We start from the raw sequence: 14,960 nt of genomic DNA on the forward strand, positions 1-14,960 counted from the left end.
TAGTTTCAGCTTCAGCATCAGTCCTTTCAATGAACACTCAGGACTGATCTCCTTTAGGATGGACTGGTTGGATCTCTTTGCAGTCCAAGGGTCTCTCAAGAGTCTTCTCCAACACCACAATTCAAAAGCATCAGTTCTTCAGTGCTCAGCTTTTTTTATAGTCCAACTCTCACATCCATACATGACTACTGGAAAAACCATAGCCTTGACTAGGCAGACCTTTGTTGGCAAAGTAATGTCTCTGCTTTTTAATATGCTGTCTAGGTTGGTCATCGCTTTTCTTCCAAGGAGCAAGCATCTTTTAATTTCATGACTGCAGTCACCATCTGCAGTTGCCAGTCTTTTGTTCCACATCCAGTTCTAACTGTTGCTTCTTGAGTTGCATACAGATTTCTCAGGAGGCAGGTCAGGAGGTCTGGTATTCCCATCTCTTTAAGAATTTTCCACACTTTGTTGTGATCCATGCAGTCAAAGTCTTCCACATAGTCAATTAAGCAGAAGTAGATGTTTTTCTGGAACTCTCTTGCTTTTTGGATGATCCAACTGTGTGATTAGAGGATTGGAATTTTCCGTCCCACCCCCTAGCCTCTGGGGAAAGGAGAGGCCTTGGAGATTGAGTTCAATCATGAATAGTCAGTGAGTTAATCAATCATACCTAGGGGACACAATTGAGCAACTGAGCGTGTGCGTGTGCACATACACACACAGCCCTTTGTAATGAAAGCACCATAAAAACCCTAAAGAACAGAGTTCAAAGAGTTTTTAGGTGTTAACACTTCAGGATTGGGGAGAATGGGACACATGAAGAGAGTATGAAAACTCCAAGACCTTTCCCCATGCTTTGCCCTATGTGTCTCTTTTAACTGGCTGTTCTTGAGTTATACCCTTTTACAGTTAACCAGTGGTTGATCCAGTAAACAAAGTGTTTTTCTAAGTTCTGTGAGCCACGTTAGCAAATTAACCAAACTCAAAGTTGAAGGGGTTAGAACCTCCAATCTCTATCTGGTTGGTCAAAGAACAGGATGGCCTGGGCTTGCTAGGAGTTAGCAGGGGAGGCAGTCTTATGGGATTGAGTCCATAACCTCAGAATCTGAAGCTGCCCTCAGGTAGACTGTATCAGAATTGAGTTGAATTGTAGGACATCCAGCTGCTGTCAAAGACTTGATTGGCTGTGTGGAGAGAGAAAAACTCTTTACACTGAAATTGGTGACCAGAATCCTTACCAAATTTTCCCAAACAAGGCCTATTAGAATGGTGCATGTTCAGCATATTGTAATTAGCATAAGCTTTGTTATTTTATTCCATGTTTTAAAAACTTAGATCCCCTTCATCTATAATCTTAAAGATATACATGTTAATTCTAGTAACATTTCACTGGTTCTACATTTAGCAATTTCCTCCAGTAATTCACCTAGATTGACTAACCAATTAATCTGTTTATGTATTTCTTTAACTTATTGTTTATATTTATTGGGTGCTTAATAAATACCAAGCACTTTGCAAACACTCAAGAATTTTAAAGTAAAATAGGTTGGCAAAAATCTTGCTTTTTAACAACTAGAGAGACTAACCATAAAATGTAAATAAAGAGGAGGGAGAAGAAACAAACACAAAAATATCAGATAATAACTACTTTGCGAAGAATTACAATTGGATGGTAAAATGAAGAGTGACAGTAGACAGTGAGGCTATTTTGAATATGTGGTTCAGGACAGTCTCTCTGAAGGAAACATTTGAGCTACAATCTGAATCACTAGACTCAGGCAGTCAAAGCCACTTAACATGCACATGTGCAGGGTTTTTATAGAGAGTTAGAATTTTATTCTAGGTAAACTAAAAATGTTCCTGAGGATTTTTAAGAAGAAGAGAGGTATAAAATCATTTTCATTTCCAATTTGAAGGAAATAAAACCTGGGATGCGTTTTAGATACTCACCAGCACTACCAAAAACAATATATTAGCAAAATATTTAGAAGATAAGAGTAACTTTGGACCATACCCAGTACTTATTCATCCAGACTTATGACTATATTAATAATAGTCTGTAAATTCTTATGAATATATAAATTAGCATTAATGTATAATTAGCTCCAGTCTAATGTATAATTAGACTACTTTGGGTAAAGGATTTTCCTCAAGATCTCAGTATAAATGCAAAGAAGTGAAGCCCGTGTGTTTTCACCTCTCTTCTCCATTCAAGCCGTGATGGTAAACCCCACTATGTTTCATATTAATTAAGAAGGGGGAGGAGAAGAAAGAAAATTTTCATTAACTGACTCATGATGGAAGTTAAAAGTACATTAGTCTTTGTCAGTATCAAAAATTTACCTAGCTGTCTTAACTGTTTTATTTTCCATTATTTATCCACTTATCTTTTTCCAAATTTGATATGAGGAAATTTTAACTGAAATTCCATATAGTATTTTACAGGAGGAACATAAAAAGAAAAGGGGGAAATGAAAATAGAAATAAGAGCTAAAGACAGAGAAAGGCAAAAAACTGCAAAAAAAAAAAAAAAAACATAAAAATTAGGCTTTATCTTACTTACTGGTTAATTGTTTTGAGGAATATATGGAATTATGCAAACAAAATACTTGGAGATGAATGGAACATAGTCCTATAACTATCCTACAACTGGAACCTAGAGTTAAATGCAATTACCATGGTGCAAAGCATCACAGTGCCAGCAACATAGCTATACATCAAGTTAAACATGGCAGATTGACTACAGACATTTATCTTCCCTCCTCAAACAGCTTTAACATGACAGTAAATAAATTTTCAAAAGAAAATGGACAAAACAATGGAAACATATCGGACAAGAAATTTCAGCAATATTTTGAAGGCCAGAAGAAGGTCAGGAAGCTAATAGCAAATTTAAAAAGCTTCAGAAATACCAGTGAGAATAAGCTGGTTGAAACCACAGAAGGCTCAGGATTCAGCTGCATCAAATATACTAGGGATGAGTAAGGGTCAGGGCTGAAAACAGGCATGAAAATCCTGTTAAAAAAAAAAAAAAGATTGGACTTCTGTTTTTTCCCTCGCCCCTCATGAACTACTTACCCTCACCACTACCCCCCTTGTCTCCAAAGTCTGGAGTCTTACCAAAAGGTGGGAGGAAGAAAAGGGATTTCCAACAGAAAAGAAAGGAGTGATTAAATGAGGTGTAATCGAAGAGAAGGACTCTGGTCCTTTTCCCCCCTGTGCCACTTGAACCAGAACCCTGGCAGCCAGGCACAACCCTGATGCAAGAGACTAGTGGTGTTACTGGAAAAACCGAACTGGCCCCAATTTAAAACAAAAATGAAAACCATAGATATGTTTATTGGGAGATACCTCTGTGAAGAAAAGCTGATTTTGATTACAGAGATGCCCACAAGCATCATCTACAGGTTCAAGCGTTCTGTTGGTTTCTTCACACTTAACTATGAACAGGGAGACCGGGCTCACCAGAGACATGACCAAAATCTCCATATGCAAGATGGAATAAGAAAAGAAATCAAAGCAATAAGAGGAGAGACCAAGACAATGTAGGAAGCAAAAGGAAATTTAAGAACCTTGCAATTAATATCCTGAGATAAGACAATATGTTGTGTCTGTTAAGAATTAGAAATAAGAAAGAATAAAAGAGAGAGCTTTTGAAAAATTTTATGGTAGATCTAAAATTAGAAATCACATTCTAGAAATCAAGTGCGCTTTTAAGAAAGCTAAACAAGAATTCAAACAGATGGAAATAAGGAATCAACATATAAGCAAATAAAAGGACCATTTTAGAGATGCAATATCCAACCAATGGAAGTTCTTGAAAGAGAAAAATAAACAAACAAAAATGGAGAGGATGATTTTTTTTTCCTAAAAATAATACAAAGAGCATACAGGAAAATTTCCTAAAACATGAAGACATTAGATTCCACATTGAAAAGGTTAAATGCTTTTGTTGTTGTTTAGTCACTAAGTTGTGTCCAACCCTTTGGTTACTCCATGGACTGTAGCCTGCCAGGCTCATCTGTCCATGGAATTTTCCAGGTTCCTATTTAAAAGATATTCTGTGAAATTTTATGACACCAGAATAGGAAGAAGAATTTAAAAGCACACACACACAGCAGTTGCATATAAAGAATTTAGGAATCAGAATGAGCTAAAGTTGGACATTCAAAGACAGTGGAGTAACGTATTCAAAATTTGGAGGAAAAAAAAGTATTTTTAAGATAAAATTTATGTAAACAATCAATCAAGTGGCAGTATAGAATGTAGATTTTTTTTGACGTGTATAATTACACTTTTAATACTTAAGAATCCTTTCTTAGGAAGTACACTGTAAAAAGAGTATAAACCACAAAGAAAGGCACAATTGAAAAAAAAAAAAAAAGCATTCAATGCAAGACCATAATGAAAAGAAGTTCCTGAATAATAACAGTGCACCAAATATTTATTGTAACAAACTTAGAAGAAGAGGCAGTTCTACAAAAGGAGGCTTGGAAATCAGGAGGTAATTAATTTCTGAATGAAAAAATTATTGTTCAAGAAGGAAAATATGAGGGGAAACTACCATAAAGAAAAGTATAGAGTCATTTGACAAAACTGAAATGTGGGCTGAATTTACCTTAGAGAAATGAAATTTTATGTTCACACAAATACCTGTGTACAAATATTTACAGCTGCTTTATTTGTAATAGCCCCAAATTGGGAATAACCCACATGTACTTTGACAGAGGAATAGATTAACTATGGTGCATCTGAATTCTAGTCAGCAATAAAAAGAGCAAAGTTGATAGACACAGAACCTGGGAATGAATCTCAAGAGCATTTTACTGATTAGAAAAAGCCAATAATTTTACTATATGATTCAACTTCTATAACTTTCTTGAAATGACAAAACTATAGAGAACAGATTAGTGGTCACTAAAAGTTAGGACTGGGAGTAGAGTGTGGGTATAAAGACAAGAGAGCTCGGGAGGTTGCTGGAACAGTTCTGCATGCTGATTGGGTTGGCAGTTACTCAGATTTATAAATGTGATAAAATGTCATGAAACTAATATACCAAAAATGCATGTAAAAGCATCTGACATCCAAACTAAGGGCTATAGTTAATTGTGTCATATGATCATCAATTTCCTGGTTTGGATCATTGTGTTAGATGTTAGAGTTAAGTAAGATACTATCATTGGATGGTGAGGAACTAGAACATGGAAACTCTATACTATTTTTGAGGTTTATATGTGAACCTAAAATTATTTCAAAATAAAAACTTTTTTTTTAATATTCATATCAAGGGCTAGTGCCAGGGCTTCCCTGGTGACCCAGCAGGTGAAGAATCTGCCTGCAGTGCAGGAGATGCAGGTTTGATCCCTGTGTCGGGAAGAGCCCCTGGAAGAGGGCACAGCAACCCACTCTAGTACTTTTGCCTGAAAAATCCCATAGACAGGCTGCACTCCATGGAGTCGCACAGAGTTGGACACCACTGAAGCAATGGAGCAAGCACAAGGACTATTCCCAGAGATTCTGATTGAGTAGGTCTGAAGTGGGTCACTGGGATCTGTATTTTAGCAAGCTCTCCAAGAGGTTTTCCTAAGCAGTCACATTTGAAATCCCCTCATATAATACATGATGTTTGGAAAAGATCCTTTGGCGCTGAAGACAGTGGCAGGTTCTACACAACTGTTTTCCATAATGCCTATTATTGTAAACCTAAGGCATCATGCCAGAGTTCAAATAGCAAGTATACGAGGAGCCAAAACAGTAAGTATTGCATCCCAGCAGCATGGCTTGATTCCCAGATAGCACCTAGACTGAGATTACATGGCTTCAAATCTCTCAAGCAGCACACCACAAGAATTATTTCTCACCCTTAAATGTTTTACAACCTGTTTTCACGTTTCCAAGAAAGGGCAGATGAACATGATCTGATATTAGATCAACTGGGGAGGAAGGATTTCATCCTCTTAAGAATATTACAGAAGGTTCCTATTTGAAGAGTATACGTCCTACCTTCAAATGTAGGTGGCTGCAGGACAACCTCGGAAAAGGACCAAGATTCTACTAGAAAATCTACATAGAATTAAGTTGTAAGGACTCTAAAATGTGGTTTAATTTTAGTAAATCAGTTGCATTCAATGAGAAAAGTCTATAATGTGAACAGGCACAACACCTCTATATTGCTTAGTTAGCAACAACTTTCACCATGTAAAATGTTTACCGTCATGAAGAGAATAAGTCTAAATATATTCTCTGTTATTTGGTTTAAGTATTAATTTGCTAATATGAGAATTAAATGGCTGCTATTAGCTATGCTCTTAGATATTGAAGCATATACACTTTAACAAGAAAACTATTCTTTTAATAGACCCTTTTATCAGCATCTCTAATATATGTCAGTTACTATGTTAAGTATTGAGATTTAAACATAAATAGTGTATTGTTTCTTTCCTCAAGAAGCCAGTATCTATTGGAATGAGAAAACCTGGGCCAACATCTATAGCATATTCAATGATTATGGTATGTTTCTTGATCTGGATGTTGAATGCCAAGTAGAACTTAGCTAGATGAGGAAAAGATGGATGTACATTGCAGGGAAAGGAAACAGTTCTGAGAATTTGATATGATGATGTGTTCAGGTAATAGTGACTATATCTGAGGTAAATGACGCATTTGGGTATAGGTTTGCAAGTGGCAAAAAACCCAGGTAAAGTCAGTCATGGTGAGGATCTCTATTATGCCAATCTGGTGTACAAGGCCACCCTAAAAGTATTCAAGCATTTTGAAAAAAAGCATCCAAGTAGTAATGTTGACAGCAGATTGGAATATAATTAAACTGAGGGCAAAGAAAATATAAAATGATAAGCAAAAGTTGTTTAGGGTACAGATAAATTATTACCCATTATGATTATTTGCATTGCCATTACAAATTATACTGGTGTCTGTACATTGAAAAACCACTTCTTTGTTAAAGCAGCTGAAATTAATTATTTAAAATCCACAAACTGGTCACATTTCACCAAATCAAACCATATGGATACACTAATTTGAAGAAAATAAAAAATACATATATACGTATATATATCCAAGTCTCTATTAAAAAAAAAAAATGTCCTTTGGGTTGGAAATACCATCTGGATCATCTCAAGCTTACCAGGCACTGAACACAGCACTGAAAAGCCTAAAGTCTGAAATATATAAACAAAAAAAAATCTTAAAAGAGATTTCAAACCTTAAAAAAATTCCCTCCAGTAAGTCAGGTTGGCATTTTCTACACTGCACCTGGATTTTCTTACATGAAAATGTCATGTTACTTCCTAGAAGGGATATTGTGAAGATTAACAAGATCACATATTAAAGCTCTTTGTGTTCCTCAAAGAGTGAAGCTCTGTAAGGACAATGCATAATGTTCACTTTTTATTGCACAGTCATTTGAATCTCAAATATGTGTGATATCAGAATAAAGCAGACCCAACTTCCTTTCAAAGTCTTACTGCCCACATGAAGGAGATAAGTGGGATTCAGTAGAGAATTAGAATTGGTAATGTTTGAATTATTGAGCAAGAATTGCGCTAAATAGCTGCATCCATATTACTTCTAGATGTCTTGACTGACATTAATAGTTTAGAAAAAGATTTTTATCCAAGTCAGGATAATGGAGGAATTTGCTCATTGATTATTTATGTTGGGGGGAGGGGAGGGGTATTATTATAAGTGAAAAGAAATGTATATAAAAAGATATTTTTTCTAAAATATGGGCAAATCAAACATTTATTTTAGCCCATTCAGACAGTCCAGTAATATGTATTCAACAGTCCTTAGTACTAGGAATTCTTAGAAATTATAAAAGCAATATAATCAGAAAAATACTCAGATATTTGTTTCTTTGTTTCTTTCAAGAAGCTTAGTTTTTAACCTAAGAATGAAGATATTACAAAGACAACTAAGTACATACACAAACCATGGAACTATTACCCAGTATTTATTAATAATACTATCCATGAGATCTTTATCAAAGTTGTATAAGAGTGAAAAATTCACTTTTTCCACTCCTTTTATTCATTTAAATAGCATTTATTGATTATTACCTGACATAAATCTTTTTTTTTTTTTAATCTTTTTATAAATGGGTAAATATGTCCTGCGCTGTAATTCCTTCGTTCATTCAAGCGTATGTTGAGACCCAGACACTAGGACAAATATAAAATAAATTAAGCTTTATTCCATGCCCTTAGGTTGTTTTTCAACCAATCTGATAGAGTCAGATTTGTAAACATTTAACATACTTATATATAACATAGATATATAAGGTATAATGGTAATTACGATGTATAAACATAAGGAAGCTTAAATGCTAAGTCAGGAGCTATCAAGCCTAGCTGAATTTTAGAATTATCTAAAGTTTTTTTTTTTTTTAAACACAATGCACAGTCCTTCCTCTTAGCAATTCTGATTTAATTGAGCATAAAACCAGAGTTGTTGTTGTTTTTCAAACCTCCACTGATTCTAATATGTATCTGTAGTTGAAGCGACCCCACTCCTATGCTAAAAGGTTTGCTTAAAAGATTAAGGCCAGATAAAATAGTGTGTTGAAATTGAATTAGCTTCTGAGAAATTCCAAAGGAAGCAAGGAAAATTTCTTAGGACAGCTATTACTAAAATTGAATGCAATATGGTAAATATATTCTAAGAATTCAAAGGTAGACTGAAGAGCTTTACATAATATCCACTCATCCATGAGCCTAAACCTAGTACTAGGTGAAACTGCAAAGTATGTGAATATTTATTCTTGGCTCTCAATCTCTGAATTCTTTGAATCACCCAAGCTCATAAAGATTCTGCCATGTTTTATATTTGGAATAAGAGTCATCATGTAAAATGTTATATGCAAGGGGGTTACATTTACATGCAAACTGATATTCCTGGTATCACCAACAACGCTGGAGATTCTCATGGTATAATCAGACCTTCATACTCACTGAGATACTAGGAGACAGACTACATGGCAGCATATTCCATCAGGAACTGTAGTTCTGGAATTTGGGGTTCTCTCTCAGTTTTACATAGTCATAAGTAAAAACAAATGATAAAAACACAACGGTAACTTTAACAGTTTTTCAAGTTCAGCCTCCAGGTGTTTATGAATATTAGATTTACCATGTCATGAAGCTCTGATGAGAATACAGATCAGGTAAAAGGTGACCTTTCATTGAGCCAAGCAAAAGGAGGCTCCACAAATAAAACTTCAGGACCCAAATGCAATATGTTGAAATTCTTAATCACAAACTATGCAAAAAAGTCTGACACCAAAGTTTACAGCTTGTGAAAATATTTTCTCAGTAGCATCACACCTCCATGTAATCTTTTAAGCATACATAATAACTTGGAGTCAATACAGTTGGAGAAAAAGAATCATACAGATAAATAGGTAAGTTTCTTTATCAGCAGATTTAAAACATACAGCTTCACTACTCCTTTTGAAGCTTCCTGTCATGCATTCAAAGACATATCTCTGTTTAAGTCTCTCAAATTGATAAACATAAATACACCTTTAAATATACCAACAATTTATAGACTTAGAATTGTCATCAAATATCCACAATGTCGTTTTTCTAATGTAAATTGGCTGTGCACCTATAGCCCATTGACAAGCTATTTTCTTGCTGTTTGGGGTATTAGAGCACAATACGGGACTATATAAATACACATAAATAAAATTTAAAGTAATTTTCTTTACAGGTAGCATAAATGAGTAGTCAAAAGAAATCTTTTAACCGTATTCTTTATTCGTAGAAGAGATAATAAAACATATTTTTTTTTAGTTTTGATTTTCCAAAACTGACAAGGTAGATCATTGCTTGTGATATTTGTGGTATGAGGCATTTGCTTTTTATTCCTAATATATTGCTATAAACCTCTTTTTTTTTTTTTGCATCATTCATGAAACTCTCAATAGTAAGGCAGATATTGAGATATTGGGAGACTGAAAGTGTATTGGCCAAGCGGTTACAATCATAAAAACCTCCAGATAATTCAGCCTCTGTGTGAGGGGTTCCACTGGGTGAACTGAAACTAGTATATCATATTTAGCAAAAGTATTAATACCTTAAAAATACTCATTAAATAACAGTAGTGATTAAGACACAGTATTAAGAAACATAGGAGCTCTTTTTTGTTAGGCTAGGTGTAAGTTATGATATTTTTCCTATAGACAATATTTGGCAGCAACAAAGAAATATAATCTGTTCTTTCTCTGAAACATGGCAAGGACAATTGACGTCCCTTTAGTCTTTTAGATTTCTGTCTTATACAGAGATAGAGATCGCCATCAATGTAGGCATCTTGTGAAACAAAGGGCAGAAATCAGTATTTCTCTAAGCAGCAGATGTTAACCTAATCCTGCTTCTGACGATGGCAAAAATGTTTTCTCAAACTGCTGTTAAAATCCATCTTTGCCTAATTTGCACTAAGAACATAATGGTTTTGTTTCCCTGACAACACCCTTATGTCACTGGACTTCATTCTTTGTCCTCCGATCTTTGTCCAAGCAACAATCCAACTCCTCAAATTAATCTCTGCATCCAGTGGACGATCACAAGGAAGGATGATAAAGGTGTTCGTTTGGCCATTATTGTCTTATCTTTTGCTAACGATTGCAAAGATTAAAAAAAAAAAAAAAAAGCTATCTGTCTTAATCTGTTGAGGCTACTATGACAAAATACCACAGATTTGGTGACTTATAAATAACAGAACTTTATTTCTCATAGTTCTGGAGTCTGAAAGTTCAAGAACAGGATGCCACCATGATTCGGTGAGAGCCTTCTTTCCGTCCCAAACTTCTCATTTTATCTTCACATGGTGGAGGGAGCCAGGGATTTCTATCTGGCCTTTATTTATTTATTTATTTTTTAATTGAGCGATAATTGCTTTACAGCGTTGTGTTAATTTCTGCTATACAACAACATGAATCAACTATAAGTATACAAATCCCCTCCCTCTTAAGTCCCCCTCCCACCCGCGCCCAATCCCACCCCTCTAAAGTAAGAAAGTGAAGTCACTCAGTCGTGTCCGACTCTTTGCGACCCTGTGGACTGTAGTTTACTAGGCTCCTCTGTTCATGGGATTTTCCAGGCAAGAGTACTGCAGTGGGTTGCCATTTCCCTCTCCAGGGGATGTTCCCAACCGAGGGATCGGACCCTGTCTTCCGCGTGGCAAGGGAGATGCTTTACTACCGTCTGAGCCACCCAGAAGCCCCGCCCCTCTAGGTCATCACAAATTCCCAAACTGAGCTCTCTCTGTTATACATCAGCTTCCTGCTAGCTAGCTATTTTACACATGGCAGCACATATGTCCAGTACTCTTGCCTGGAAAATCCCAGGGAGGGAGCCTGCAGTCCATGGGGTCGCGGAGAGTCGGACACGACTGAGCGACTTCACTTTCACTTTTCACTTTCATGCATTGGAGAAGGCAATGGCAACCCACTCCAGTGTTCTTGCCTGGAGAATCCCAGGGACGGGGGAACCTGGTGGGCTGCCGTCTGCGGGGTCGCACAGAGTCGGACACGACTGGAGCGACTTAGCAGCAGCAGCAGTGTATGTATGTCAGTGATATTCTCTCAACTCATCCTTCTCTGGACTCTTTTATGAGGGCGAAGGTGTCTTTGAGAAGGGAGAACAAAATGGAATATCAGGGAGTGGTTGTAGTAGACTTTGGCTAAATTTGTAAATATTTTGCTTCTTTCAGAAATAACAGAATAGATACATCTAGTGGTGTGTCTTTAATATTGTATGTTGTGATCTTTTACTGTTTTTCTTTCATCTTTTCTGTACTTTAAGATCTCAGAAAATTAAGGAAACAAGACTATTTGTGAAATCACATGCCCATTGTTCTTTCTGTTTCTGAAGGACATGATTGCAAACAGAATACTCATCCTTGCTGTCTAATTAACAGTATGTATCAAGCAATGTTCATTGGACACTAACCAATTCAAATTACAATTTTAATGGCACTAGTCACCCTGCTTTTAAATAAATACATTAATATTCAAGTATAAGTGCCCCGTATATCTGATTAACTGGGATAAGAAAACCCTCAGTATATGTGAAACATCATTCATGCGCTCTATAAAACAAATGAAGAGCTGGAATAAATATATTAAGAGTTATATGTATCTGTATTTTATGGAAATGAAGAAAATTCCCTCAGGAAGAGTATTTGGCTGTTTTGATATTTTACAAGCATAGAGCAGAACACAGTACCTGGCAAAGCAACAGTAAAGATAAGAACGAGTGGATTCATTTATAATAATAAGTTATGAATAATGTTTATATTATATATATGCATCACATGTAATAACAACATGTGTATAGAATTTCTTTGAGTACTATGCTGTTTATAAGAACTTTCAAAAAAAGATCCCAAAATTATTGATGACTGTTTACTTTCAGTCCATGAATCATTTCCTGAACATATTTTATAATTGTGATTCAACTGGACTTTTATTTATTTCTTTTTTCTTTTTTAATTACCATTTCTGGTTTCAGATTATCCACAGGTGTGGCCTATCTCATGGGGTAATACCAAACACATCTGTTGATTTCTCCCAAAATGGCAAGAGCAACAATAGTGGACTTAGAAAATAAAAGTTAGAGAGGGAGTCTTTTCAAAACACAACAGGGAAAATAATCCAAAATGAGAGAAATGAGATAACCAGCAGATGCTCCAGAATGTGGAAGTCATCTGAAAGTGTTTAGTGGGATGGAGAATGCTGAAACAGTTCTCCGTTTGCCAGACGCCTGAAATAGAGACAGATGAGCTATTCCTCTGAACTTCAACAACAGCACCAGCTGAAAAAGCAGCCCCTTTCTGCCAGGGGTCACTTGTGGAAACTGTTGACTGTAAATCAGACTTCTCTTTTCGGACTTCTGGTGTCCAGAAAGTACAATCGAAATGTTTGCATGTGTACCTTACCTTGGGCACAATGACCATCACCCTTGTTTGCTAAAGGCCTGTGGGGAAGGGGACAGATCATTTACATGTTTTGAACAAAAGTACATTTTATGAAACCCACATGTGGTACCCACTTTTTCTTACCTTTCCTTGATGAGTAAGAAATGTTCCTAATTGAAATAAACCCGCATTTCAACTGCACAGGTAAATAGTGGTAAGGATATTTAGGTCTGGAAATTTTCATAAAAAGGCCCTTTATGTATTTTTTTTCTTTCTAAAATAGTGGCTTCTGCTTCACACTGTGTCTTCGAACCTGCTTTGGCAGAAAGGAATGTCTTGTTTGAAGTGTACTATCTGTTCCTCATATTGTTTAGATCATGAGTCTGTTTTTTTGCACTTGCTCCCAGGATGTCTGAAACATTTTAAAATAACAGTGGGTAGTCTGAACCGCTCATGCTGGCAGCGGGTACCTTACAGTTTGCCATCATATAAATGTCAATTTGCTTCTTTTACGGAGCTAAGCAGAGATAATTCCCAGTAGCAAAGAAAACGGTCTCTAGATTTTGTAGTTTCCTCCATTTCTGTGTGTGGCCTGACCAATCAACCCAAAATGTCTGTTTCTATCCATCCTGTTTAACTCCATCATTCTTTAACTTTTGCAGCTCTGCCAGTAGGTATGAGGGATTTCTAGTGGGTCTAGGATATATTCTAGGCTAGAAGTTCTCACACTGTGGGGTCTCCAAACCAGCAGTATTGCATGGGAACTTGCTAAAATACAGATTATTTGTATTTCACCTTCTGAATCAGAAACTCTGGCACTGAGGTGATCTGTGTTTTAACAAATCCGTCAGTTCATTCTGATCCACGCTAAATTTTAAAAGTTACTGGCATATACAGCAATGCCAAAATTTCTCCTAGGAAGTCCACAAACCATCACCTTCATAACTGTCCCCCAAATATCGCCAGAGAACTTAGATCCTCTTTTTTGCATCTAAAGTATGCTGGCCCCAAGATATAAAAGGAATCCCATATAAATTCAACCTGGTATCAGTTTTTGGAAGAGGGAGCAGTAAATTAATTTGCACTAAGAATTTGTCCTAAATCAACATAACAAATTAGCAAAGCTATAGCCCCAATGCCTTCTAAAAATGACACTCCTTTGATTTTCCTTTCCACTAATATATGAAAAAAAAGGAGATTTAAAAGCCTTATAAGGACTTCTCTGGCGATCTAGTCACTAAGACTCCTTGCTTCCAGTGCAGGGGATCCAGGCTCAATGCCTGGTCAGAAACCAGATCCCTCAGGCAGCAACTAACAGTCCACATGCCACAACGAAAAGACCTCTCATGCCGCACTTGAGACCCGACACAGCCAAATAAATAGTAAAATAAATTTAAAATACAAAATAAAAGCCTTTCAGAATAACACTTCCAGCTGTGCAGAAGACAGGCACTCCAGTTAGTTGATGAATTGATTATATCTACCAGTTGAGGTGCCCATATTGATGGATAAAAACAACTGATTTGTTATATTCCTTAATTATCTTTAACTGCACTATTCAACCAAGTGAGATTCTACAGGATTTTTCAGGTTATAGTCCAAAAGAATAATAGCCAAAATATTCAACTGAGGAACTACAAAGTCAGTATTTTATGACATTTTAATCTAAAAACTGGTGACACTACAAACATAAAGAAAATATCAAAAGGGATTTTGTGGAGTGGTGAAGTTTATGAATCACCTCAGAATAAATATCCTGAACTTACATTAAAAAACCGGGCTTCCCTTGTGGCTCAGCTGGTAAAGAAGAATCTGCCCGCAGTGCGGGAGACCTGGGTTCAATCCCTGGGTCATAAAGATCCCCTGGAGGAGGGAAAGGCTACCCACTCCAGTATTCTGGCCTGGAGAATTCCATGGACTGTAAAGTGCATGGGGTCACAAAGGGTTGGACATGACTGAGCGACTTTCACATTAAAAAACAGAAGACTGTCTACTTTTTTGCTGTGCTTCTCAAAGATATTGTTAAGATTCACTGA

At 36.3% G+C, this 14,960-nt stretch overlaps 1 long non-coding RNA gene across 1 annotated transcript in view; it reads right to left on the minus strand.

Moving 5' to 3' along the window:
• Positions 1–521: 521 nt before the first annotated feature.
• The window catches only part of LOC122701029, an 80,572-nt gene continuing 66,133 nt past the window's right edge, over positions 522–14,960 (minus strand). The window contains exon 4 of the long non-coding RNA XR_006342900.1: positions 522–1,169. This is a non-coding gene — a long non-coding RNA (uncharacterized LOC122701029). The remainder of the gene's footprint in view (positions 1,170–14,960) is intronic.

This window comes from Cervus elaphus, chromosome 9, assembly GCF_910594005.1.
Source record: "Cervus elaphus chromosome 9, mCerEla1.1, whole genome shotgun sequence".
Taxonomy (NCBI): Eukaryota; Metazoa; Chordata; class Mammalia; order Artiodactyla; family Cervidae; genus Cervus; species Cervus elaphus.